Source organism: Rhinoderma darwinii, chromosome 11, assembly GCF_050947455.1.
Source record: "Rhinoderma darwinii isolate aRhiDar2 chromosome 11, aRhiDar2.hap1, whole genome shotgun sequence".
Classification (NCBI taxonomy): domain Eukaryota; kingdom Metazoa; phylum Chordata; class Amphibia; order Anura; family Rhinodermatidae; genus Rhinoderma; species Rhinoderma darwinii.
The window spans coordinates 90,426,215-90,452,114 of NC_134697.1; the positions used below are offsets into that span (position 1 = coordinate 90,426,215).

General features: G+C 51.6%; 1 long non-coding RNA gene across 1 annotated transcript in view; it reads left to right on the top strand.

Moving 5' to 3' along the window:
• Nucleotides 1–1,072: 1,072 nt before the first annotated feature.
• LOC142663340 (uncharacterized) overlaps nt 1,073–25,900 on the top strand; it is a 49,673-nt gene continuing 24,845 nt past the window's right edge. Inside the window, exon 1 of the long non-coding RNA XR_012851084.1 lies at nt 1,073–1,219. This is a non-coding gene — a long non-coding RNA (uncharacterized LOC142663340). The remainder of the gene's footprint in view (nt 1,220–25,900) is intronic.

Here is a 25,900-nt window from a genome sequence, read left to right on the forward strand (position 1 = left end):
GGGGGCACCGCAGCTATTACAGTTATGAGGGCACCGCAGCTATTATAGTTATGGGGACACCACAGCTATTACAGTTATGGGGGCACCGCATATATTATAGTTATGGGGCACCGCAGCTATTATAGTTATGGGGGCACCGCAGCTATTACAGTTATGGGGCACCGCAGCTATTATAGTTATGGGGCACCGCAGCTACTACAGTTATGGGGCACCACAGCTATTATAGTTATGGGGACACTGCAGCTATTACAGTTATGGGGGCACCACAGCTATTACAGTTATGGGGACACCACAGCTATTACAGTTATGGGGGCACCACAGCTATTACAGTTATGAGGGCACCACAGCTATTACAGTTATGGGGGCACCACAGCTATTACAGTTATGGGGACACCGCAGCTATTACAGTTATGAGGGCACCACAGCTATTACAGTTATGGGGACACCGCAGCTATTACAGTTATGGGGGCACCGCAGCTATTACAGTTATGGGGCACCACAGCTATTACAGTTATGGGGCACCACAGCTATTACAGTTATTGGGACACCACAGCTATTACAGTTATGGGGGCACCGCAGCTATTACAGTTATAGGGGCACCGCAGCTATTACAGTTATGGGAGCACCACAGCTATTACAGTTATGGGGACACCGCAGCTATTACAGTTATGGGGACACCGCAGCTATTACAGTTATGGGGGCACCGCAGCTATTACAGTTATGGGGACACCGCAGCTATTACAGTTATGGGGAGCTGTGGGGGGTATATGATACCTGGAAAGTACATGCTATAGGGCAGCATCTCTATATATCTGCTATATACTTCTATATGATATACATACTAATAAGGACATACAAACATGCTGCTCCAAAATACAGAACAGAACAAGAAAAATGGCACTAGATCTAATAGAATGTATGCACAAGCCGTCATGGAGCCGCAGACCTTAATAACAGCCTATGATACAGTCACAGCAATGTCTCCTCACTGCCCCGCCTCCTCTTACCCTCTCACCCGGAAGTCGCTCACGGTACAGGCCACGCCCCCGCACGCTTCTTTTCTGTCGTTTGGTTGTAGTCATGGAGACGCCATATATGGAGGGTGGGACGTTCCCAGGTCCGTGTCTTGTGTCTGTTCTCCAACATGAGCGCGATCAATCTTCCAGAGCGAGCAGGGGAGACGCTGTGAATAGCCGGCCTGGGGTCTGTACTGAGCGGGGTCAGTCTTAAGGGGGAGTCTGTGTTGATAGTGGTAAAGAGAGTTTGGTCTTTGTTGAGGGGTGTTCTGGGGTCTGTTATGGGAGTGGGTCTGCTCTAGGTTCTGTGGTGGAGTGTCTGGTCTGTACTAAGGGGAGGGTCTTGTCTGGGGTCTAAACCATGGGGAACAGCTTGTGTCGTAGAGGGGGGAACTATAAGGAGCAGTCTATGTGAGTGAGGGGGCACTTCAGGGTCCTGTGTGTGCGTGCGGGGTCACTTCAGGGTCGTGTGTGTGCGTGCGGGGGCATTTCAGGGTCTTGTGCGTGCGGGGGCACTTCAGGGTCCTGTCTGTTCGTGCTAGGGCACTTCAGGGTCCTGTCTGTTCGTGCTAGGGCACTTCAGGGTCCTGTCAGTGCGTGCTAGGGCACTTCAGGGTCCTGTCTGTGCGTGCTAGGGCACTTCAGGGTCCTGTCTGTGCGTGCTAGGGCACTTCAGGGTCCTGTCTGTGCGTTCTAGGGCACTTCAGGGTCCTGTCTGTGCGTGCTAGGGCACTTCAGGGTCCTGTCTGTGCGTGCTGGGGCACTTCAGGGTCCTGTCTGTGCGTGCTGGGGCACTTCAGGGTCCTGTGCGTGCGGGGGCACTTCAGGGTCCTGTGCGTGCGTGCGGGGGCACTTCAGGGTCCTGTGCGTGCGTGCGGGGGCACTTCAGGGTCCTGTGCGTGCGTGCGGGGGCACTTCAGGGTCCTGTGCGTGCGTGCGGGGGCACTTCAGGGTCCTGTGCGTGCGTGCGGGGGCACTTCAGGGTCCTGTGTGTGCGTGCGGGGGCACTTCAGGGTCCTGTGTGTGCGTGCGGGGGCACTTCAGGGTCCTGTGTGTGCGTGCGGGGGCACTTCAGGGTCCTGTGTGTGCGTGCGGGGGCACTTCAGGGTCCTGTGTGTGCGTGCGGGGGCACTTCAGGGTCCTGTGTGTGCGTGCGGGGGCACTTCAGGGTCCTGTGTGTGCGTGCGGGGGCACTTCAGGGTCCTGTGTGTGCGTGCGGGGGCACTTCAGGGTCCTGTGTGTGCGTGCTGGGGCACTTCAGGGTCCTGTCTGTGCGTGCTGGGGCACTTCAGGGTCCTGTGTTTGTGTGCGTGCTGGGGCACTTCAGGGTCCTGTGTTTGTGTGCGTGCTGGGGCACTTCAGGGTCCTGTGTTTGTGTGCGTGCTGGGGCACTTCAGGGTCCTGTGTTTGTGTGCGTGCTGGGGCACTTCAGGGTCCTGTGTTTGTGTGCGTGCGGGGGCACTTCAGGGTCCTGTGTGTGCGGCGGCACTTCAGGGTCCTGTGTGTGCGGCGGCACTTCAGGGTCCTGTCTGTGCGTGCTGGGGCACTTCAGGGTCCTGTGTTTGTGTGCGTGCGGGGGCACTTCAGGGTCCTGTGTGTGCGGCGGCACTTCAGGGTCCTGTCTGTGCGTGCGGGGGCTCTTTGGGGTCCAGTGTGTGCGTGCGGGGGCTCTTTGGGGTCCAGTGTGTGCGTGCGGGGGCTCTTTGGGGTCCAGTGTGTGCGTGCGGGGGCTCTTTGGGGTCCAGTGTGTGCGTGCGGGGGCTCTTTGGGGTCCTGTGGGGGCTCTTTGGGGTCCTGTGTTCACATGTGCGGGCTCTTCGGGGTCCTGATTGTGTATGCGGGATGTTATTCATTACACAGGAACCCACCAACCTTGTACCTTATGTAAGAGCCGGACCTCATGTATTACACAACAATAAAGAATTCTGTATTTTTACAGGTTCAGGAGCTTTGGGCTTGTTCTCTACAACTGGTCCGCTGTGCTGGGGGAGAGACTTCTAGCTGGGGTGGCGGAGTATATAAACTATGGCTGAGGAGGGAGGTCAATGTAGGAAATAAAGGGGTAGTCAGGTTAGAGGGGGGTCAGACTATATTGGTGGGGGGAGAAACAGACGGTGGGGAGAGGACTAGACAACTGGATAAGAAGATCCTTTTGTTACAAAACCGCAGTGAAAATAAAAATGCCCAAATAATGTCCAATAATCACATTTCTGATAATAAAAGTGAAAAACTGAAAGGCAAGTTAAAGTGAATGTTCACAAATGCCAGAAGTCTAGCGAGCAAAATGGGGGAGCTGAAGGCCGTGATACTGGAAGAAAATATAGATATATTTCACTGTGTGAGGGGCAGCTATAGGGTCATAATACTGTGTGAGGGGCAGCTATAGGGGCATAATACTGTGTGAGGGGCAGCTATAGGGGCATAATACTGTGTGAGGGGCAGCTATAGGGGCATAATACTGTGTGAGGGGCAGCTAAAGGGGCATAATACTGTGTAAGGGGCAGCTATAGGGGCATAATACTGTGTGAGGGGCCGCTATAGGGGCATAATACTGTGTGAGGGGCAGCTATAGGGGCATAATACTGTGTGAGGGGCCGCTATAGGGGCATAATACTGTGTGAGGGGCAGCTATAGGGGCATAATACTGTGTGAGGGGCAGCTATAGGGGCATAATACTGTGTGAGGGGCAGCTATCGGGGCATAATACAGAGTGAGAGGCAGCTATAGGGGCATAATACTGTGTGAGGGGCTGCTATAGGGGCGTAATACTGTGTGAGGGGCCGCTATAGGGGCTTAATACTGTGTGAGGGGCATAATACTGTGTGAGGGGCCGCTATAGGGGCATAATACTGTGTGAGGGGCAGCTATAGGGTCATAATACTGTGTGAGGGGCAGCTATAGGGGCATAATACAGAGAGGGCAGCTATAGGGGCATAATACTGTGTGAGGGGCCGCTATAGGGGCATAATACTGTGTGAGGGGCAGCTAAAGGGACATAATACTGTGTGAGGGGCAGCTATAGGGGCATAATACTGTGTGAGGGGCAGCTATAGGGGCATAATACTGTGTGAGGGGCATAATACTGTGTGAGGGTCCGCTATAGGGGCATAATACTGTGTGAGGGGCAGCTATAGGGTCATAATACTGTGTGAGGGGCTGCTATAGGGGCATAATACTGTGTGAGGGGCAGCTATAGGGGCATAATACAGAGTGAGGGGCAGCTATAGGGGCATAATACAGAGTGAGGGGCAGCTATAGGGGCATAATACTGTGTGAGGGGCCGCTATAGGGACATAATACTGTGTGAGGGGCAGCTATAGGGCATAATACTGTGTGAGGGGCAGCTATAGGGCATAATACTGTGTGAGGGGCAGCTATAGGGCATAATACTGTGTGAGGGGCAGCTATAGGGCATAATACTGTGTGAGGGGCAGCTATAGGGCATAATACTGTGTGAGGGGCAGCTATAGGGGCATAATACTGTGTGAGAGGCCGCTATAGGGGCATAATACTGTGTGAGGGGCAGCTATAGGGTCATAATACTGTGTGAGGGGCTGCTATAGGGGCATAATACTGTGTGAGGGGCAGCTATAGGGGCATAATACAGAGTGAGGGGCAGCTATAGGGGCATAATACTGTGTGAGGGGCAGCTATAGGGGCATAATACAGAGTGAGGGGCAGCTATAGGGGCATAATACTGTGCGAGGGGCTGCTATAGGGGCATAATACTGTGTGAGGGGCATAATACTGTGTGAGGGGCAGCTAAAGGGGCATAATACTGTGAGGGGCAGCTATAGGGGCATAATACTGTGTGAGGGGCATAATACTGTGTGAGGGGCATAATACTGTGTGAGGGGCCGCTATAGGGGCATAATACTGTGTGTGAGGGGCAGCTATAGGGTCATAATACTGTGTGAGGGGCAGCTATAGGGGCATAATACAGCGTGAGGGGCAGCTATAGGGGCATAATACTGTGTGAGGGGCCGCTATAGGGCATAATACTGTGTGAGGGGCCGCTATAGGGGCATAATACTGTGTGAGGGGCAGCTATAGGGGCATAATACTGTGTGAGGGGCAGGTATAGGGCATAATACTTTGTGAGGGGCCGCTATAGGGGCATAATACTGTGTGAGGGGTAGCTATAGGGGCATAATACTGTGTGAGGGGTAGCTATAGGGGCATAATACTGTGTGAGGGGCCGCTATATGGGCATAATACTGTGTGAGGAGTAGCTATAGGGCATAATACTGTGTGAGGGGCAGCTATATGGACATAATACTGTGTGAGGGGCAGCTATAGAGGCATACTACTGTGTGAGGGGCATAATACTGTGTGAGGGGCAGCTAAAGGGGCATAATGTGTGAGGGGCAGCTATAGGGGCATAATATTGTGTGAGGGGCAGCTATAGGGGCATAATACTGTGTGAGGGACAGCTATAGGGGCATAATACTGTGTGAGGGGCAGCTATAGGGGCATAATACTGTGTGAGGGGCAGCTATAGGGCATAATACTGTGTGAGGGGCAGCTATAGGGAATAATACTGTGTGAGGGGCAGCTATAGGGCATAATACTGTGTGAGGGGCAGCTATAGTGGCATAATACTGTGTGAGAGGCCGCTATAGGGGCATAATACTGTGTGAGGGGCAGCTATAGGGTCATAATACTGTGTGAGGGGCTGCTATAGGGGCATAATACTGTGTGAGGGGCAGCTATAGGGGCATAATACAGAGTGAGGGGCAGCTATAGGGGCATAATACTGTGTGAGGGGCAGCTATAGGGGCATAATACAGAGTGAGGGGCAGCTATAGGGGCATATTACTGTGTGAGGGGCTGCTATAGGGGCATAATACTGTGTGAGGGGCATAATACTGTGTGAGGGGCAGCTAAAGGGGCATAATACTGTGTGAGGGGCAGCTATAGGGGCATAATACTGTGTGAGGGGCATAATACTGTGTGAGGGGCATAATACTGTGTGAGGGGCCGCTATAGGGGCATAATACTGTGTGAGGGGCAGCTATAGGGTCATAATACTGTGTGAGGGGCAGCTATAGGGGCATAATACAGCGTGAGGGGCAGCTATAGGGGCATAATACTGTGTGAGGGGCCGCTATAGGGCATAATACTGTGTGAGGGGCCGCTATAGGGGCATAATACTGTGTGAGGGGCAGCTATAGGGGCATAATACTGTGTGAGGGGCAGGTATAGGGCATAATACTGTGTGAGGGGCCGCTATAGGGGCATAATACTGTGTGAGGGGTAGCTATAGGGGCATAATACTGTGTGAGGGGCCGCTATATGGGCATAATACTGTGTGAGGAGTAGCTATAGGGCATAATACTGTGTGAGGGGCAGCTATATGGGCATAATACTGTGTGAGGGGCAGCTATAGAGGCATACTACTGTGTGAGGGGCATAATACTGTGTGAGGGGCAGCTAAAGGGACATAATACTGTGTGAGGGGCAGCTATAGGGGCATAATACTGTGTGAGGGGCAGCTATAGGGGCATAATACTGTGTGAGGGGCATAATACTGTGTGAGGGTCCGCTATAGGGGCATAATACTGTGTGAGGGGCAGCTATAGGGTCATAATACTGTGTGAGGGGCTGCTATAGGGGCATAATACTGTGTGAGGGGCAGCTATAGGGGCATAATACAGAGTGAGGGGCAGCTATAGGGGCATAATACAGAGTGAGGGGCAGCTATAGGGGCATAATACTGTGTGAGGGGCCGCTATAGGGACATAATACTGTGTGAGGGGCAGCTATAGGGCATAATACTGTGTGAGGGGCAGCTATAGGGCATAATACTGTGTGAGGGGCAGCTATAGGGCATAATACTGTGTGAGGGGCAGCTATAGGGCATAATACTGTGTGAGGGGCAGCTATAGGGCATAATACTGTGTGAGGGGCAGCTATAGGGGCATAATACTGTGTGAGAGGCCGCTATAGGGGCATAATACTGTGTGAGGGGCAGCTATAGGGTCATAATACTGTGTGAGGGGCTGCTATAGGGGCATAATACTGTGTGAGGGGCAGCTATAGGGGCATAATACAGAGTGAGGGGCAGCTATAGGGGCATAATACTGTGTGAGGGGCAGCTATAGGGGCATAATACAGAGTGAGGGGCAGCTATAGGGGCATAATACTGTGCGAGGGGCTGCTATAGGGGCATAATACTGTGTGAGGGGCATAATACTGTGTGAGGGGCAGCTAAAGGGGCATAATACTGTGAGGGGCAGCTATAGGGGCATAATACTGTGTGAGGGGCATAATACTGTGTGAGGGGCATAATACTGTGTGAGGGGCCGCTATAGGGGCATAATACTGTGTGTGAGGGGCAGCTATAGGGTCATAATACTGTGTGAGGGGCAGCTATAGGGGCATAATACAGCGTGAGGGGCAGCTATAGGGGCATAATACTGTGTGAGGGGCCGCTATAGGGCATAATACTGTGTGAGGGGCCGCTATAGGGGCATAATACTGTGTGAGGGGCAGCTATAGGGGCATAATACTGTGTGAGGGGCAGGTATAGGGCATAATACTTTGTGAGGGGCCGCTATAGGGGCATAATACTGTGTGAGGGGTAGCTATAGGGGCATAATACTGTGTGAGGGGCCGCTATATGGGCATAATACTGTGTGAGGAGTAGCTATAGGGCATAATACTGTGTGAGGGGCAGCTATATGGACATAATACTGTGTGAGGGGCAGCTATAGAGGCATACTACTGTGTGAGGGGCATAATACTGTGTGAGGGGCAGCTAAAGGGGCATAATGTGTGAGGGGCAGCTATAGGGGCATAATATTGTGTGAGGGGCAGCTATAGGGGCATAATACTGTGTGAGGGACAGCTATAGGGGCATAATACTGTGTGAGGGGCAGCTATAGGGGCATAATACTGTGTGAGGGGCAGCTATAGGGCATAATACTGTGTGAGGGGCAGCTATAGGGAATAATACTGTGTGAGGGGCAGCTATAGGGCATAATACTGTGTGAGGGGCAGCTATAGTGGCATAATACTGTGTGAGAGGCCGCTATAGGGGCATAATACTGTGTGAGGGGCAGCTATAGGGTCATAATACTGTGTGAGGGGCTGCTATAGGGGCATAATACTGTGTGAGGGGCAGCTATAGGGGCATAATACAGAGTGAGGGGCAGCTATAGGGGCATAATACTGTGTGAGGGGCAGCTATAGGGGCATAATACAGAGTGAGGGGCAGCTATAGGGGCATATTACTGTGTGAGGGGCTGCTATAGGGGCATAATACTGTGTGAGGGGCATAATACTGTGTGAGGGGCAGCTAAAGGGGCATAATACTGTGTGAGGGGCAGCTATAGGGGCATAATACTGTGTGAGGGGCATAATACTGTGTGAGGGGCCGCTATAGGGGCATAATACTGTGTGAGGGGCAGCTATAGGGTCATAATACTGTGTGAGGGGCAGCTATAGGGGCATAATACAGCGTGAGGGGCAGCTATAGGGGCATAATACTGTGTGAGGGGCCGCTATAGGGCATAATACTGTGTGAGGGGCCGCTATAGGGGCATAATACTGTGTGAGGGGCAGCTATAGGGGCATAATACTGTGTGAGGGGCAGGTATAGGGCATAATACTGTGTGAGGGGCCGCTATAGGGGCATAATACTGTGTGAGGGGTAGCTATAGGGGCATAATACTGTGTGAGGGGCCGCTATATGGGCATAATACTGTGTGAGGAGTAGCTATAGGGCATAATACTGTGTGAGTGGCAGCTATATGGGCATAATACTGTGTGAGGGGCAGCTATAGAGGCATACTACTGTGTGAGGGGCATAATACTGTGTGAGGGGCAGCTAAAGGGGCATAATGTGTGAGGGGCAGCTATAGGGGCATAATATTGTGTGAGGGGCAGCTATAGGGGCATAATACTGTGTGAGGGACAGCTATAGGGGCATAATAATGTGTGAGGGGCAGCTATAGGGGCATAATACTGTGTGAGGGACAGCTATAGGGGCATAATACTGTGTGAGGGGCCGCTATAGGGGCATAATACTTTGTGAGGGGCAGCTATAGGGCATACTACTGTGTGAGGGGCAGCTATAGGGGCATAATACTGTGTGAGGGGTAGCTATAGGGGCATAATACTGTGTGAGGGGCCGCTATATGGGCATAATACTGTGTGAGGAGTAGCTATAGGGCATAATACTGTGTGAGTGGCAGCTATATGGGCATAATACTGTGTGAGGGGCAGCTATAGAGGCATACTACTGTGTGAGGGGCATAATACTGTGTGAGGGGCAGCTAAAGGGGCATAATGTGTGAGGGGCAGCTATAGGGGCATAATATTGTGTGAGGGGCAGCTATAGGGGCATAATACTGTGTGAGGGACAGCTATAGGGGCATAATAATGTGTGAGGGGCAGCTATAGGGGCATAATACTGTGTGAGGGACAGCTATAGGGGCATAATACTGTGTGAGGGGCCGCTATAGGGGCATAATACTTTGTGAGGGGCAGCTATAGGGCATACTACTGTGTGAGGGGCAGCTATAGGGGCATAATACTGTGTGAGGGGCAGCTATAGGGGCATATTACTGTGTGAGGGGCAGCTATAGGGGCATATTACTGTGTGAGGGGCAGCTATAGGGGCATAATACTGTGTGAGGGGCCGCTATAGGGCATAATACTGTGTGAGGGGCCGCTATAGGGGCATAATACTGTGTGAGGGGCAGCTATAGGGGCATAATACTGTGTGAGGGGCAGGTATAGGGCATAATACTGTGTGAGGGGCCGCTATAGGGGCATAATACTGTGTGAGGGGTAGCTATAGGGGCATAATACTGTGTGAGGGGCCGCTATATGGGCATAATACTGTGTGAGGAGTAGCTATAGGGCATAATACTGTGTGAGTGGCAGCTATATGGGCATAATACTGTGTGAGGGGCAGCTATAGAGGCATACTACTGTGTGAGGGGCATAATACTGTGTGAGGGGCAGCTAAAGGGGCATAATGTGTGAGGGGCAGCTATAGGGGCATAATATTGTGTGAGGGGCAGCTATAGGGGCATAATACTGTGTGAGGGACAGCTATAGGGGCATAATAATGTGTGAGGGGCAGCTATAGGGGCATAATACTGTGTGAGGGACAGCTATAGGGGCATAATACTGTGTGAGGGGCCGCTATAGGGGCATAATACTTTGTGAGGGGCAGCTATAGGGCATACTACTGTGTGAGGGGCAGCTATAGGGGCATAATACTGTGTGAGGGGCAGCTATAGGGGCATATTACTGTGTGAGGGGCAGCTATAGGGGCATATTACTGTGTGAGGGGCAGCTATAGGGGCATAATACTGTGTGAGGGGCAGCTATAGGGGCATAATACTGTGTGAGGGGCAGCTATAGGGGCATAATACTGTGTGAGGGGCAGCTATAGGGCATAATACTGTGCGAGGGGCCACTATAGGGTCATAATACTGTGTGAGGGGCAGCTATAGGGTCATAATACTGTGTGAGGGGCCGCTATAGGGGCATCATACTGTGTGAGGGGCAGCTATAGGGGCATAATACAGAGAGGGGCCGCTATAGGGGCATAATACTGTGTGAGGGGCCGCTATAGGGGCATAATACTGTGTGAGGGGCAGCTATAGGGGCATAATACTGTGTGAGGGGCAGCTATAGGGCATAATACTGTGTGAGGGGCTGCTATAAGGGCATAATACTGTGAGGGGCCGCTATAGGGGCATAATACTGTGTGAGGGGCAGCTATAGGGGCATAATACTGTGTGAGGGGCCGCTATAGGGGCATAATACTGTGTGAGGGGCCGCTATAGGGGCATAATACTGTGTGAGGGGCAGCTATAGGGGCATAATACTGTGTGAGGGGCATAATACTGTGTGAGGGGCAGCTAAAGGGGCATAATACTGTGTGAGGGGCAGCTATAGGGGCATAATACTGTGTGAGGGGCATAATACTGTGTGAGGGGCCGCTATAGGGGCATAATACTGTGTGAGGGGTAGCTATAGGGGCATAATACTGTGTGAGGGGCAGCTATAGGGGCATAATACTGTGTGAGGGGCAGCTATAGGGGCATAATACTGTGTGAGGGGCAGCTATAGGGGCATAATACTGTGTGAGGGGCCGCTATAGGGGCATACTACTGTGTGAGGGGCCGCTATAGGGGCATAATACTGTGTGAGGAGTAGCTATAGGGCATAATACTGTGTGATGGGCAGCTATATGGGCATAATACTGTGTGAGGGGCAGCTATAGAGGCATAATACTGTGTGAGGGGCATAATACTGGGTGAGGGGCAGCTAAAGGGGCATAATGTGTGAGGGGCAGCTATAGGGGCATCATATTGTGTGAGGGGCAGCTATAGGGGCATAATACTGTGTGATGGGCAGCTATAGGGGTATAATACTGTGTGAGGGGCAGCTATAGGGTCATAATACTGTGTGAGGGGCCGCTATAGGGGCATAATACTGTGTGAGGGGCAGCTATAGGGCATAATACAGAGTGAGGGGCAGCTATAGGGGCATAATACTGTGTGAGGGGCCGCTATAGGGGCATAATACTGTGTAAGGGGCAGCTATAGGGGCATAATACTGTGTGAGGGGCAGCTATAGGGTCATAATACTGTGTGAGGGGCCGCTATAGGGGCATAATACTGTGTAAGGGGCCGCTATAGGGGCATAATACTATGTGAGGGGCAGCTATAGGGTCATAATACTGTGTGAGGGGCCGCTATAGGGGCATAATACTGTGTGAGGGGCAGCTATAGGGGCATAACACAGAGTGAGGGGCAGCTATAGGGGCATAATACTGTGTGAGGGGCCGCTATAGGGGCATAATACTGTGTGAGGAGCCGCTATAGGGGCATAATACTGTGTGAGGAGTAGCTATAGGGAATAATACTGTGTGATGGGCAGCTATATGGGCATAATACTGTGTGAGGGGCAGCTATAGAGGCATAATACTGTGTGAGGGGCATAATACTGTGTGAGGGGCAGCTAAAGGGGCATCATATTGTGTGAGGGGCAGCTATAGGGGCATAATACTGTGTGATGGGCAGCTATAGGGGTATAATACTGTGTGAGAGGCAGCTATAGGGTCATAATACTGTGTGAGGGGCCGCTATAGGGGCATAATACTGTGTGAGGGGCAGCTATAGGGCATAATACAGAGTGAGGGGCAGCTATAGGGGCATAATACTGTGTGAGAGGCAGCTATAGGGGCATAATACTGTGTGAGGGGCAGCTATAGGGGCATAATACTGTGTGAGGGGCAGCTATAGGGCATAATACTGTGTGAGAGGCCGCTATAGGGGCATAATACTGTGTGAGGGGCAGCTATAGGGTCATAATACTGTGTGAGGGGCTGCTATAGGGGCATAATACTGTGTGAGGGGCAGCTATAGGGGCATAATACAGAGTGAGGGGCAGCTATAGGGGCATAATACTGTGTGAGGGGCAGCTATAGGGGCATAATACAGAGTGAGGGGCAGCTATAGGGGCATAATACTGTGTGAGGGGCTGCTATAGGGGCATAATACTGTGTGAGGTGCATAATACTGTGTGAGGGGCAGCTAAAGGGGCATAATACTGTGTGAGGGGCAGCTATAGGGGCATAATACTGTGTGAGGGGCATAATACTGTGAGGGGCTGCTATAGGGGCATAATACTGTGTGAGGGGCCGCTATATGGGCATAATACTGTGTGAGGAGTAGCTATAGGGCATAATACTGTGTGAGGGGCAGCTATATGGGCATAATACTGTGTGAGGGGCAGCTATAGAGGCATACTACTGTGTGAGGGGCATAATACTGTGTGAGGGGCAGCTAAAGGGGCATAATGTGTGAGGGGCAGCTATAGGGGAATAATATTGTGTGAGGGGCAGCTATAGGGGCATAATACTGTGTGAGGGACAGCTATAGGGGCATAATACTGTGTGAGGGGCAGCTATAGGGGCATAATACTGTGTGAGGGGCAGCTATAGGGGCATAATACTGTGTGAGGGACAGCTATAGGGGCATAATACTGTGTGAGGGGCCGCTATAGGGGCATAATACTTTGTGAGGGGCAGCTATAGGGCATACTACTGTGTGAGGGGCAGCTATAGGGGCATAATACTGTGTAAGGGGCAGCTATAGGGGCATATTACTGTGTGAGGGGCAGCTATAGGGGCATAATACTGTGTGAGGGGCAGCTATAGGGGCATAATACTGTGTGAGGGGCAGCTATAGGGGCATAATACTGTGTGAGGGGAAGCTATAGGGTCCTAATACTGTGTGAGGGGCAGCTATAGGGGCATCATACTGTGTGAGGGGCAGCTATAGGGCATAATACAGAGTGAGGGGCCGCTATAGGGGCATAATACTGTGTGAGGGGCCGCTATAGGGGCATAATACTGTGTGAGGGGCAGCTATAGGGGCATACTACTGTGTGAGGGGCAGCTATAGGGGCATAATACTGTGTGAGGGGCATAATACTGTGTGAGGGGCAGCTAAAGGGGCATAATACTGTGTGAGGGGCCGCTATAGGGGCATAATACTGTGTGAGGGGCAGCTATAGGGTCATAATACTGTGTGAGGGGCAGCTATAGGGGAATAATACTGTGTGAGGGGCAGGTATAGGGGCATAATACTGTGTGAGGGGCATAATATTGTGTGAGGGGCAGCTAAAGGGGCATAATACTGTGTGAGGGGCAGCTATAGGGGCATAATACTGTGTGAGGGGCAGCTATAGGGGCATAATACTGTGTGAGGGGTCGCTATAGGGGCATAATACTGTGTGAGGGGCCGCTATAGGGGCATACTACTGTGTGAGGGGTAGCTATAGGGGCATAATACTGTGTGAGGGGCCGCTATAGGGGCATAATACTGTGTGAGGGGCAGCTATAGGGGCATAATACTGTGTGAGGGGCATAATACTGTGTGAGGGGCAGCTAAAGGGGCATAATACTGTGTGAGGGGCAGCTATAGGGGCATAATACTGTGTGAGGGGCATAATACTGTGTGAGGGGCCGCTATAGGGGCATAATACTGTGTGAGGGGTAGCTATAGGGGCATAATACTGTGTGAGGGGCATAATACTGTGTGAGGGGCAGCTAAAGGGGCATAATACTGTGTGAGGGGCAGCTATAGGGGCATAATACTGTGTGAGGGGCATAATACTGTGTGAGGGGCCGCTATAGGGGCATAATACTGTGTGAGGGGTAGCTATAGGGGCATAATACTGTGTGAGGGGCAGCTATAGGGGCATAATACTGTGTGAGGGGCAGCTATAGGGGCATAATACTGTGTGAGGGGCAGCTATAGGGGCATAATACTGTGTGAGGGGCCGCTATAGGGGCATACTACTGTGTGAGGGGCCGCTATAGGGGCATAATACTGTGTGAGGGGCCGCTATAGGGGCATAATACTGTGTGAGGAGTAGCTATAGGGCATAATACTGTGTGATGGGCAGCTATATGGGCATAATACTGTGTGAGGGGCAGCTATAGAGGCATAATACTGTGTGAGGGGCATAATACTGGGTGAGGGGCAGCTAAAGGGGCATAATGTGTGAGGGGCAGCTATAGGGGCATCATATTGTGTGAGGGGCAGCTATAGGGCATAATACTGTGTGATGGGCAGCTATAGGGGTATAATACTGTGTGAGGGGCAGCTATAGGGTCATAATACTGTGTGAGGGGCAGCTATAGAGGCATAATACTGTGTGAGGGGCATAATACTGTGTGAGGGGCAGCTAAAGGGGCATCATATTGTGTGAGGGGCAGCTATAGGGGCATAATACTGTGTGATGGGCAGCTATAGGGGTATAATACTGTGTGAGAGGCAGCTATAGGGTCATAATACTGTGTGAGGGGCCGCTATAGGGGCATAATACTGTGTGAGGGGCAGCTATAGGGCATAATACAGAGTGAGGGGCAGCTATAGGGGCATAATACTGTGTGAGGGGCCGCTATAGGGGCATAATACTGTGTGAGGGGCCGCTATAGGGACATAATACTGTGTAAGGGGCAGCTATAGGGGCATAATACTGTGTGAGGGGCATAAAACTGAGGGGCCGCTATAGGGGCATAATACTATGTGAGGGGCAGCTATAGGGTCATAATACTGTGTGAGGGGCCGCTATAGGGGCATAACACAGAGTGAGGGGCAGCTATAGGGCATAATACTGTGTGAGGGGCAGCTATAGGGGCATAATACTGTGTGAGGGGCAGCTATAGGGGCATAATACTGTGTGAGGGGCAGCTATAGGGGCATAATACTGTGTGAGGGGCCGCTATAGGGGCATACTACTGTGTGAGGGGCCGCTATAGGGGCATAATACTGTGTGAGGGGCCGCTATAGGGGCATAATACTGTGTGAGGAGTAGCTATAGGGCATAATACTGTGTGATGGGCAGCTATATGGGCATAATACTGTGTGAGGGGCAGCTATAGAGGCATAATACTGTGTGAGGGGCATAATACTGGGTGAGGGGCAGCTAAAGGGGCATAATGTGTGAGGGGCAGCTATAGGGGCATCATATTGTGTGAGGGGCAGCTATAGGGGCATAATACTGTGTGATGGGCAGCTATAGGGGTATAATACTGTGTGAGGGGCAGCTATAGGGTCATAATACTGTGTGAGGGGCCGCTATAGGGGCATAATACTGTGTGAGGGGCAGCTATAGGGCATAATACAGAGTGAGGGGCAGCTATAGGGGCATAATACTGTGTGAGGGGCCGCTATAGGGGCATAATACTGTGTAAGGGGCAGCTATAGGGGCATAATACTGTGTGAGGGGCATAAAACTGTGAGGGGCCGCTATAGGGGCATAATACTATGTGAGGGGCAGCTATAGGGTCATAATACTGTGTGAGGGGCCGCTATAGGGGCATAATACTGTGTGAGGGGCAGCTATTGGGGCATAACACAGAGTGAGGGGCAGCTATAGGGGCATAATACTGTGAGGGGCCGCTATAGGGGCATAATACTGTGTGAGGAGCCGCTATAGGGGCATAATACTGTGTGAGGAGTAGCTATAGGGAATAATACTGTGTGATGGGCAGCTATATGGGCATAATACTGTGTGAGGGGCAGCTATAGAGGCATAATACTGTGTGAGGGGCCGCTATAGGGGCATAATACTGTGTGAGGGGCCGCTATAGGGGCATAATACGGTGTGAGGGGCAGCTATAGGGGAATAATACTGTGTGAGGGGCAGCTATAGGGCATAATACAGAGTGAGGGGCAGCTATAGGGGCATAATACTGTGTAAGGGGCAGCTATAGGGGCATAATACTGTGTGAGGGGCATAAAACTGTGTGAGGGGCCGCTATAGGGGCATAATACTGTGTGAGGGGCAGCTATAGGGTCATAATACTGTGTGAGGGGCCGCTATAGGGGCATAAAACTGTGTGAGGGGCAGCTATAGGGGCATAACACAGAGTGAGGGGCAGCTATAGGGGCATAATACTGTGTGAGGGGCCGCTATAGGGGCATAATACTGTGTGAGGGGCCGCTATAGGGGCATAATACTGTGTGAGGGGCAGCTATAGGGGCATAATACTGTGTGAGGGACATAATACTGTGTGAGGGGCAGCTAAAGGGGCATAGTGCTGTGTGAGGGGCAGCTAAAGGGGCATAATACTGTGTGAGGGGCAGCTATAGGGGCATAATACTGTGTGAGGGGAAGCTATAGGGGCATAATACTGTGTGAGGGGCAGCTATAGGGGCATAATACTGTGTGAGGGGCAGCTATAGGGGCATAATACTGTGTGAGGGGCAGCTATAGGGGCATAATACTGTGTGAGGGGCAGCTATAGTAGCATAATACTGTGTGAGGGGCAGCTATAGGGGCATAATACTGTGTGAGGGACAGCTATAGGGGCATAATACTGTGTGAGGGGCCGCTATAGGGGCATAATACTTTGTGAGGGGCAGCTATAGGGCATACTACTGTGTGAGGGGCAGCTATAGGGGCATAATACTGTGTGAGGGGCAGCTATAGGGGCATATTACTGTGTGAGGGGCAGCTATAGGGGCATAATACTGTGTGAGGGGCAGCTATAGGGGCATAATACTGTGTGAGGGGCAGCTATAGGGCATAATACAGAGTGAGGGGCCGCTATAGGGGCATAATACTGTGTGAGGGGCCGCTATAGGGGCATAATACTGTGTGAGGGGCAGCTATAGGGGCATACTACTGTGTGAGGGGCAGCTATAGGGGCATAATACTGTGTGAGGGGCATAATACTGTGTGAGGGGCAGCTAAAGGGGCATAATACTGTGTGAGGGGCAGCTATAGGGGCATAATACTGTGTGAGGGGCAGCTATAGTGGCATAATACTGTGTGAGGGGCCGCTATAGGGGCATAATACTGTGTGAGGGGCAGCTATAGGGTCATAATACTGTGTGAGGGGCAGCTATAGGGGCATAATACAGAGTGAGGGGCAGCTATAGGGGAATAATACTGTGTGAGGGGCAGGTATAGGGGCATAATACTGTGTGAGGGGCATAATATTGTGTGAGGGGCAGCTAAAGGGGCATAATACTGTGTGAGGGGCAGCTATAGGGGCATAATACTGTGTGAGGGGCAGCTATAGGGGCATAATACTGTGTGAGGGGCCGCTATAGGGGCATAATACTGTGTGAGGGGCCGCTATAGGGGCATACTACTGTGTGAGGGGTAGCTATAGGGGCATAATACTGTGTGAGGGGCCGCTATAGGGGCATAATACTGTGTGAGGGGCAGCTATAGGGGCATAATACTGTGTGAGGGGCATAATACTGTGTGAGGGGCAGCTAAAGGGGCATAATACTGTGTGAGGGGCAGCTATAGGGGCATAATACTGTGTGAGGGGCAGCTATAGGGGCATAATACTGTGTGAGGGGCATAATACTGTGTGAGGGGCCGCTATAGGGGCATAATACTGTGTGAGGGGTAGCTATAGGGGCATAATACTGTGTGAGGGGCAGCTATAGGGGCATAATACTGTGTGAGGGGCAGCTATAGGGGCATAATACTGTGTGAGGGGCAGCTATAGGGGCATAATACTGTGTGAGGGGCCGCTATAGGGGCATACTACTGTGTGAGGGGCCGCTATAGGGGCATAATACTGTGTGAGGGGCCGCTATAGGGGCATAATACTGTGTGAGGAGTAGCTATAGGGCATAATACTGTGTGATGGGCAGCTATATGGGCATAATACTGTGTGAGGGGCAGCTATAGAGGCATAATACTGTGTGAGGGGCATAATACTGGGTGAGGGGCAGCTAAAGGGGCATAATGTGTGAGGGGCAGCTATAGGGGCATCATATTGTGTGAGGGGCAGCTATAGGGCATAATACTGTGTGATGGGCAGCTATAGGGGTATAATACTGTGTGAGGGGCAGCTATAGGGTCATAATACTGTGTGAGGGGCAGCTATAGAGGCATAATACTGTGTGAGGGGCATAATACTGTGTGAGGGGCAGCTAAAGGGGCATCATATTGTGTGAGGGGCAGCTATAGGGGCATAATACTGTGTGATGGGCAGCTATAGGGGTATAATACTGTGTGAGAGGCAGCTATAGGGTCATAATACTGTGTGAGGGGCCGCTATAGGGGCATAATACTGTGTGAGGGGCAGCTATAGGGCATAATACAGAGTGAGGGGCAGCTATAGGGGCATAATACTGTGTGAGGGGCCGCTATAGGGGCATAATACTGTGTGAGGGGCCGCTATAGGGACATAATACTGTGTAAGGGGCAGCTATAGGGGCATAATACTGTGTGAGGGGCATAAAACTGAGGGGCCGCTATAGGGGCATAATACTATGTGAGGGGCAGCTATAGGGTCATAATACTGTGTGAGGGGCCGCTATAGGGGCATAACACAGAGTGAGGGGCAGCTATAGGGCATAATACTGTGTGAGGGGCAGCTATAGGGGCATAATACTGTGTGAGGGGCAGCTATAGGGGCATAATACTGTGTGAGGGGCAGCTATAGGGGCATAATACTGTGTGAGGGGCCGCTATAGGGGCATACTACTGTGTGAGGGGCCGCTATAGGGGCATAATACTGTGTGAGGGGCCGCTATAGGGGCATAATACTGTGTGAGGAGTAGCTATAGGGCATAATACTGTGTGATGGGCAGCTATATGGGCATAATACTGTGTGAGGGGCAGCTATAGAGGCATAATACTGTGTGAGGGGCATAATACTGGGTGAGGGGCAGCTAAAGGGGCATAATGTGTGAGGGGCAGCTATAGGGGCATCATATTGTGTGAGGGGCAGCTATAGGGGCATAATACTGTGTGATGGGCAGCTATAGGGGCATAATACTGTGTGATGGGCAGCTATAGGGGTATAATACTGTGTGAGGGGCAGCTATAGGGTCATAATACTGTGTGAGGGGCCGCTATAGGGGCATAATACTGTGTGAGGGGCAGCTATAGGGCATAATACAGAGTGAGGGGCAGCTATAGGGGCATAATACTGTGTGAGGGGCCGCTATAGGGGCATAATACTGTGTAAGGGGCAGCTATAGGGGCATAATACTGTGTGAGGGGCATAAAACTGTGAGGGGCCGCTATAGGGGCATAATACTATGTGAGGGGCCGCTATAGGGGCATAATACTATGTGAGGGGCCGCTATAGGGGCATAATACTGTGTGAGGGGCAGCTATTGGGGCATAACACAGAGTGAGGGGCAGCTATAGGGGCATAATACTGTGAGGGGCCGCTATAGGGGCATAATACTGTGTGAGGAGCCGCTATAGGGGCATAATACTGTGTGAGGAGTAGCTATAGGGAATAATACTGTGTGATGGGCAGCTATATGGGCATAATACTGTGTGAGGGGCAGCTATAGAGGCATAATACTGTGTGAGGGGCCGCTATAGGGGCATAATACTGTGTGAGGGGCCGCTATAGGGGCATAATACGGTGTGAGGGGCAGCTATAGGGGAATAATACTGTGTGAGGGGCAGCTATAGGGCATAATACAGAGTGAGGGGCAGCTATAGGGGCATAATACTGTGTAAGGGGCAGCTATAGGGGCATAATACTGTGTGAGGGGCATAAAACTGTGTGAGGGGCCGCTATAGGGGCATAATACTGTGTGAGGGGCAGCTATAGGGTCATAATACTGTGTGAGGGGCCGCTATAGGGGCATAATACTGTGTGAGGGGCAGCTATAGGGGCATAACACAGAGTGAGGGGCAGCTATAGGGGCATAATACTGTGTGAGGGGCCGCTATAGGGGCATAATACTGTGTGAGGGGCCGCTATAGGGGCATAATACTGTGTGAGGGGCAGCTATAGGGGCATAATACTGTGTGAGGGACATAATACTGTGTGAGGGGCAGCTAAAGGGGCATAGTGCTGTGTGAGGGGCAGCTAAAGGGGCATAATACTGTGTGAGGGGCAGCTATAGGGGCATAATACTGTGTGAGGGGAAGCTATAGGGGCATAATACTGTGTGAGGGGCAGCTATAGGGGCATAATACTGTGTGAGGGGCAGCTATAGGGGCATAATACTGTGTGAGGGGCAGCTATAGGGGCATAATACTGTGTGGGGGGCAGCTATAGGGGCATAATACTGTGTGAGGGGCAGCTATAGGGGCATAATACTGTGTGAGGGGCAGCTATATGGGCATAATACTGTGTGAGGGGCAGCTATAGAGGCATACTACTGTGTGAGGGGCATAATACTGTGTGAGGGGCAGCTAAAGGGGCATAATGTGTGAGGGGCAGCTATAGGGGCATAATATTGTGTGAGGGGCAGCTATAGGGGCATAATACTGTGTGAGGGACAGCTATAGGGGCATAATACTGTGTGAGGGGCAGCTATAGGGGCATAATACTGTGTGAGGGGCAGCTATAGGGGCATAATACTGTGTGAGGGGCAGCTATAGGGGCATAATACTGTGTGAGGGACAGCTATAGGGGCATAATACTGTGTGAGGGGCAGCTATAGGGGCATAATACTGTGTGAGGGGCAGCTATAGGGGCATAATACTGTGTGAGGGGCAGCTATAGGGCATACTACTGTGTGAGGGGCAGCTATAGGGGCATAATACTTTGTGAGGGGCAGCTATAGGGCATACTACTGTGTGAGGGGCAGCTATAGGGGCATAATACTGTGTGAGGGGCAGCTATAGGGGCATATTACTGTGTGAGGGGCAGCTATAGGGGCATAATACTGTGTGAGGGGCAGCTATAGGGGCATAATACTGTGTGAGGGGCAGCTATAGGGCATAATACTGTGTGAGGGGCCACTATAGGGGCATAATACTGTGTGAGGGGCAGCTATAGGGTCATAATACTGTGTGAGGGGCCGCTATAGGGGCATCATACTGTGTGAGGGGCAGCTATAGGGGCATAACACAGAGTGAGGGTCCGCTATAGGGGCATAATACTGTGTGAGGGGCCGCTATAGGGGCATAATACTGTGTGAGGGGCAGCTATAGGGGCATAATACTGTGTGAGGGGCAGCTATAGGGGCATAATACTGTGTGAGGGGCATAATACTGTGTGAGGGGCAGCTAAAGGGGCATAATACTGTGTGAGGGGCAGCTATAGGGGCATAATACTGTGTGAGGGGCCGCTATAGGGGCATAATACTGTGTGAGGGGCAGCTATAGGGTCATAATACTGTGTGAGGGGCAGCTATAGGGGCATAATACAGAGTGAGGGGCAGCTATAGGGGAATAATACTGTGTGAGGGGCAGGTATAGGGGCATAATACTGTGTGACGGGCATAATATTGTGTGAGGGGCAGCTAAAGGGGCATAATACTGTGTGAGGGGCAGCTATAGGGGCATAATACTGTGTGAGTGGCAGCTATAGGGGCATAATACTGTGTGAGGGGCAGCTATAGGGGCATAATACTGTGTGAGGGGCCGCTATAGGGGCATACTACTGTGTGAGGGGCAGCTATAGGGGCATAATACTGTGCGAGGGGCAGCTATAGGGGCATGATACTGTGTGAGGGGCAGCTATAGGGGCATAATACTGTGTGAGGGGCAGCTAAAGGGGCATAATACTGTGTGAGGGGCAGCTATAGGGGCATAATACTGTGTGAGGGGCAGCTATAGGGGCATAATACTGTGTGAGGGGCATAATACTGTGTGAGGGGCCGCTATAGGGGCATAATACTGTGTGAGGGGTAGCTATAGGGGCATAGTACTGTGTGAGGGGCAGCTATAGGGACATAATACCGTGTGAGGGGCAGCTATAGGGGCATAATACTGTGTGAGGGGCAGCTATAGGGGCATAATACTGTGTGAGGGGCCGCTATAGGGGCATACTACTGTGTGAGGGGCCGCTATAGGGGCATAATACTGTGTGAGGGGCCGCTATAGGGGCATAATACTGTGTGAGGAGTAGCTATAGGGCATAATACTGTGTGATGGGCAGCTATATGGGCATAATACTGTGTGAGGGGCAGCTATAGAGGCATAATACTTTGTGAGGGGCAGCTATAGGGGCATAATACTGTGTGAGGGGCAGCTATAGGGGCATATTACTGTGTGAGGGGCAGCTATAGGGGCATAATACTGTGTGAGGGGCAGCTATAGGGGCATAATACTGTGTGAGGGGCAGCTATAGGGGCATAATACTGTGTGAGGGGCAGCTATATGGGCATAATACTGTGTGAGGGGCAGCTATAGAGGCATACTACTGTGTGAGGGGCATAATACTGTGTGAGGGGCAGCTAAAGGGGCATAATGTGTGAGGGGCAGCTATAGGGGCATAATATTGTGTGAGGGGCAGCTATAGGGGCATAATACTGTGTGAGGGACAGCTATAGGGGCATAATACTGTGTGAGGGGCAGCTATAGGGGCATAATACTGTGTGAGGGACAGCTATAGGGGCATAATACTGTGTGAGGGGCCGCTATAGGGGCATAATACTTTGTGAGGGGCAGCTATAGGGCATACTACTGTGTGAGGGGCAGCTATAGGGGCATAATACTGTGTGAGGGGCAGCTATAGGGGCATATTACTGTGTGAGGGGCAGCTATAGGGGCATAATACTGTGAGGGGCAGCTATAGGGGCATAATACTGTGTGAGGGGCAGCTATAGGGGCATAATACTGTGTGAGGGGCAGCTATAGGGCATAATACTGTGTGAGGGGCCACTATAGGGGCATAATACTGTGTGAGGGGCAGCTATAGGGTCATAATACTGTGTGAGGGGCCGCTATAGGGGCATAATACTGTGTGAGGGGCCGCTATAGGGGCATAATACTGTGTGAGGGGCAGCTATAGGGGCATAATACTGTGAGGGGCAGCTATAGGGGCATAATACTGTGTGAGGGACAGCTATAGGGGCATAATACTGTGTGAGGGGCAGCTATAGGGGCATAATACTGTGTGAGGGGCAGCTATAGGGGCATAATACGGTGTGAGGGACAGCTATAGGGGCATAATACTGTGTGAGGGGCCGCTATAGGGGCATAATACTTTGTGAGGGGCAGCTATAGGGCATACTACTGTGTGAGGGGCAGCTATAGGGGCATAATACTGTGTGAGGGGCAGCTATAGGGGCATAATACTGTGTGAGGGGCAGCTATAGGGGCATAATACTGTGTGAGGGGCAGCTATAGGGGCATAATACTGTGTGAGGGGCAGCTATAGGGGCATAATACTGTGTGAGGGGCAGCTATAGGGCATAATACTGTGTGAGGGGCCACTATAGGGGCATAATACTGTGTGAGGGGCAGCTATAGGGTCATAATACTGTGTGAGGGGCCGCTATAGGGGCATCATACTGTGTGAGGGGCAGCTATAGGGGCATAATACAGAGTGAGGGGCCGCTATAGGGGCATAATACTGTGTGAGGGGCCGCTATAGGGGCATAATACTGTGTGAGGGGCAGCTATAGGGGCATAATACTGTGTGAGGGGCAGCTATAGGGGCATAATACTGTGTGAGGGGCATAATACTGTGTGAGGGGCAGCTAAAGGGGCATAATACTGTGTGAGGGGCAGCTATAGGGGCATAATACTGTGTGAGGGGCCGCTATAGGGTCATAATACTGTGTGAGGGGCAGCTATAGGGTCATAATACTGTGTGAGGGGCAGCTATAGGGGCATAATACAGAGTGAGGGGCAGCTATAGGGGAATAATACTGTGTGAGGGGCAGGTATAGGGGCATAATACTGTGTGACGGGCATAATATTGTGTGAGGGGCAGCTAAAGGGGCATAATACTGTGTGAGGGGCAGCTATAGGGGCATAATACTGTGTGAGGGGCAGCTATAGGGGCATAATACTGTGTGAGGGGCAGCTATAGGGGCATAATACTGTGTGAGGGGCCACTATAGGGGCATACTACTGTGTGAGGGGCAGCTATAGGGGCATAATATTGTGTGAGGGGCAGCTATAGGGGCATAATACTGTGTGAGGGACAGCTATAGGGGCATAATACTGTGTGAGGGGCAGCTATAGGGGCATAATACTGTGTGATGGGCAGCTATAGGGGTATAATACTGTGTGAGAGGCAGCTATAGGGTCATAATACTGTGTGAGGGGCCGCTATAGGGGCATAATACTGTGTGAGGGGCAGCTATAGGGCATAATACAGAGTGAGGGGCAGCTATAGGGGCATAATACTGTGTGAGGGGCCGCTATAGGGGCATAATACTGTGTAAGGGGCAGCTATAGGGGCATAATACTGTGTGAGGGGCATAAAACTGAGGTGCCGCTATAGGGGCATAATACTATGTGAGGGGCAGCTATAGGGTCATAATACTGTGTGAGGGGCCGCTATAGGGGCATAACACAGAGTGAGGGGCAGCTATAGGGGCATAATACTGTGTGAGGGGCCGCTATAGGGGCATAATACTGTGTGAGGGGCCGCTATAGGGGCATAATACTGTGTGAGGGGCAGCTATAGGGGCATAATACTGTGTGAGGGGCAGCTATAGGGCATAATACAGAGTGAGGGGCAGCTATAGGGGCATAATACTGTGTGAGGGGTCGCTATAGGGGCATAATACTGTGTGAGGGGCCGCTATAGGGGCATAATACTGTGTAAGGGGCAGCTATAGGGGCATAATACTGTGAGGGGCATAAAACTGTGTGAGGGGCCGCTATAGGGGCATAATACTGTGTGAGGGGCAGCTATAGGGTCATAATACTGTGTGAGGGGCCGCTATAGGGGCATAATACTGTGTGAGGGGCAGCTATAGGGGCATAATACTGTGTGAGGGGCAGCTATAGGGGCATAATACTGTGAGGGGCAGCTATAGGGGCATAATACTGTGTGAGGGGCAGCTATAGGGGCATAATACTGTGTGAGGGGCATAATACTGTGTGAGGGGCAGCTAAAGGGCCATAATACTGTGTGAGGGGCATCTATAGGGGCATAATACTGTGTGAGGGGCAGCTATAGGGGCATAATACTGTGTGAGGGGCAGCTATAGGGGCATAATACTGTGTGAGGGGCATAATACTGTGTGAGGGGCAGCTAAAGGGGCATAATACTGTGTGAGGGGCCGCTATAGGGGAATAATACTGTGTGAGGGGCCGCTATAGGGGCATAATACTGTGTGAGGGGCCGCTATAGGGGCATAATACTGTGTGAGGGGCAGCTAAAGGGGCATAATACTGTGTGAGGGGCAGCTATAGGGGCATAATACTGTGTGAGGGGCCGCTATAGGGGCATAATACTGTGTGAGGGGCAGCTAAAGGGGCATAATACTGTGTGAGGGGCAGCTATAGGGGCATAATACTGTGTGAGGGGCCGCTATAGGGGCATAATACTGTGTGAGGGGCCGCTATAGGGGCTTAATACTGTGTGAGGGGCCGCTATAGGGGCTTAATACTGTGTGAGGGGCCGCTATAGGGGCATAATACTGTGTGAGGGGCCGCTATAGGGGCATAATACTGTGTGAGGGGCAGCTATAGGGGCATAATACTGTGTG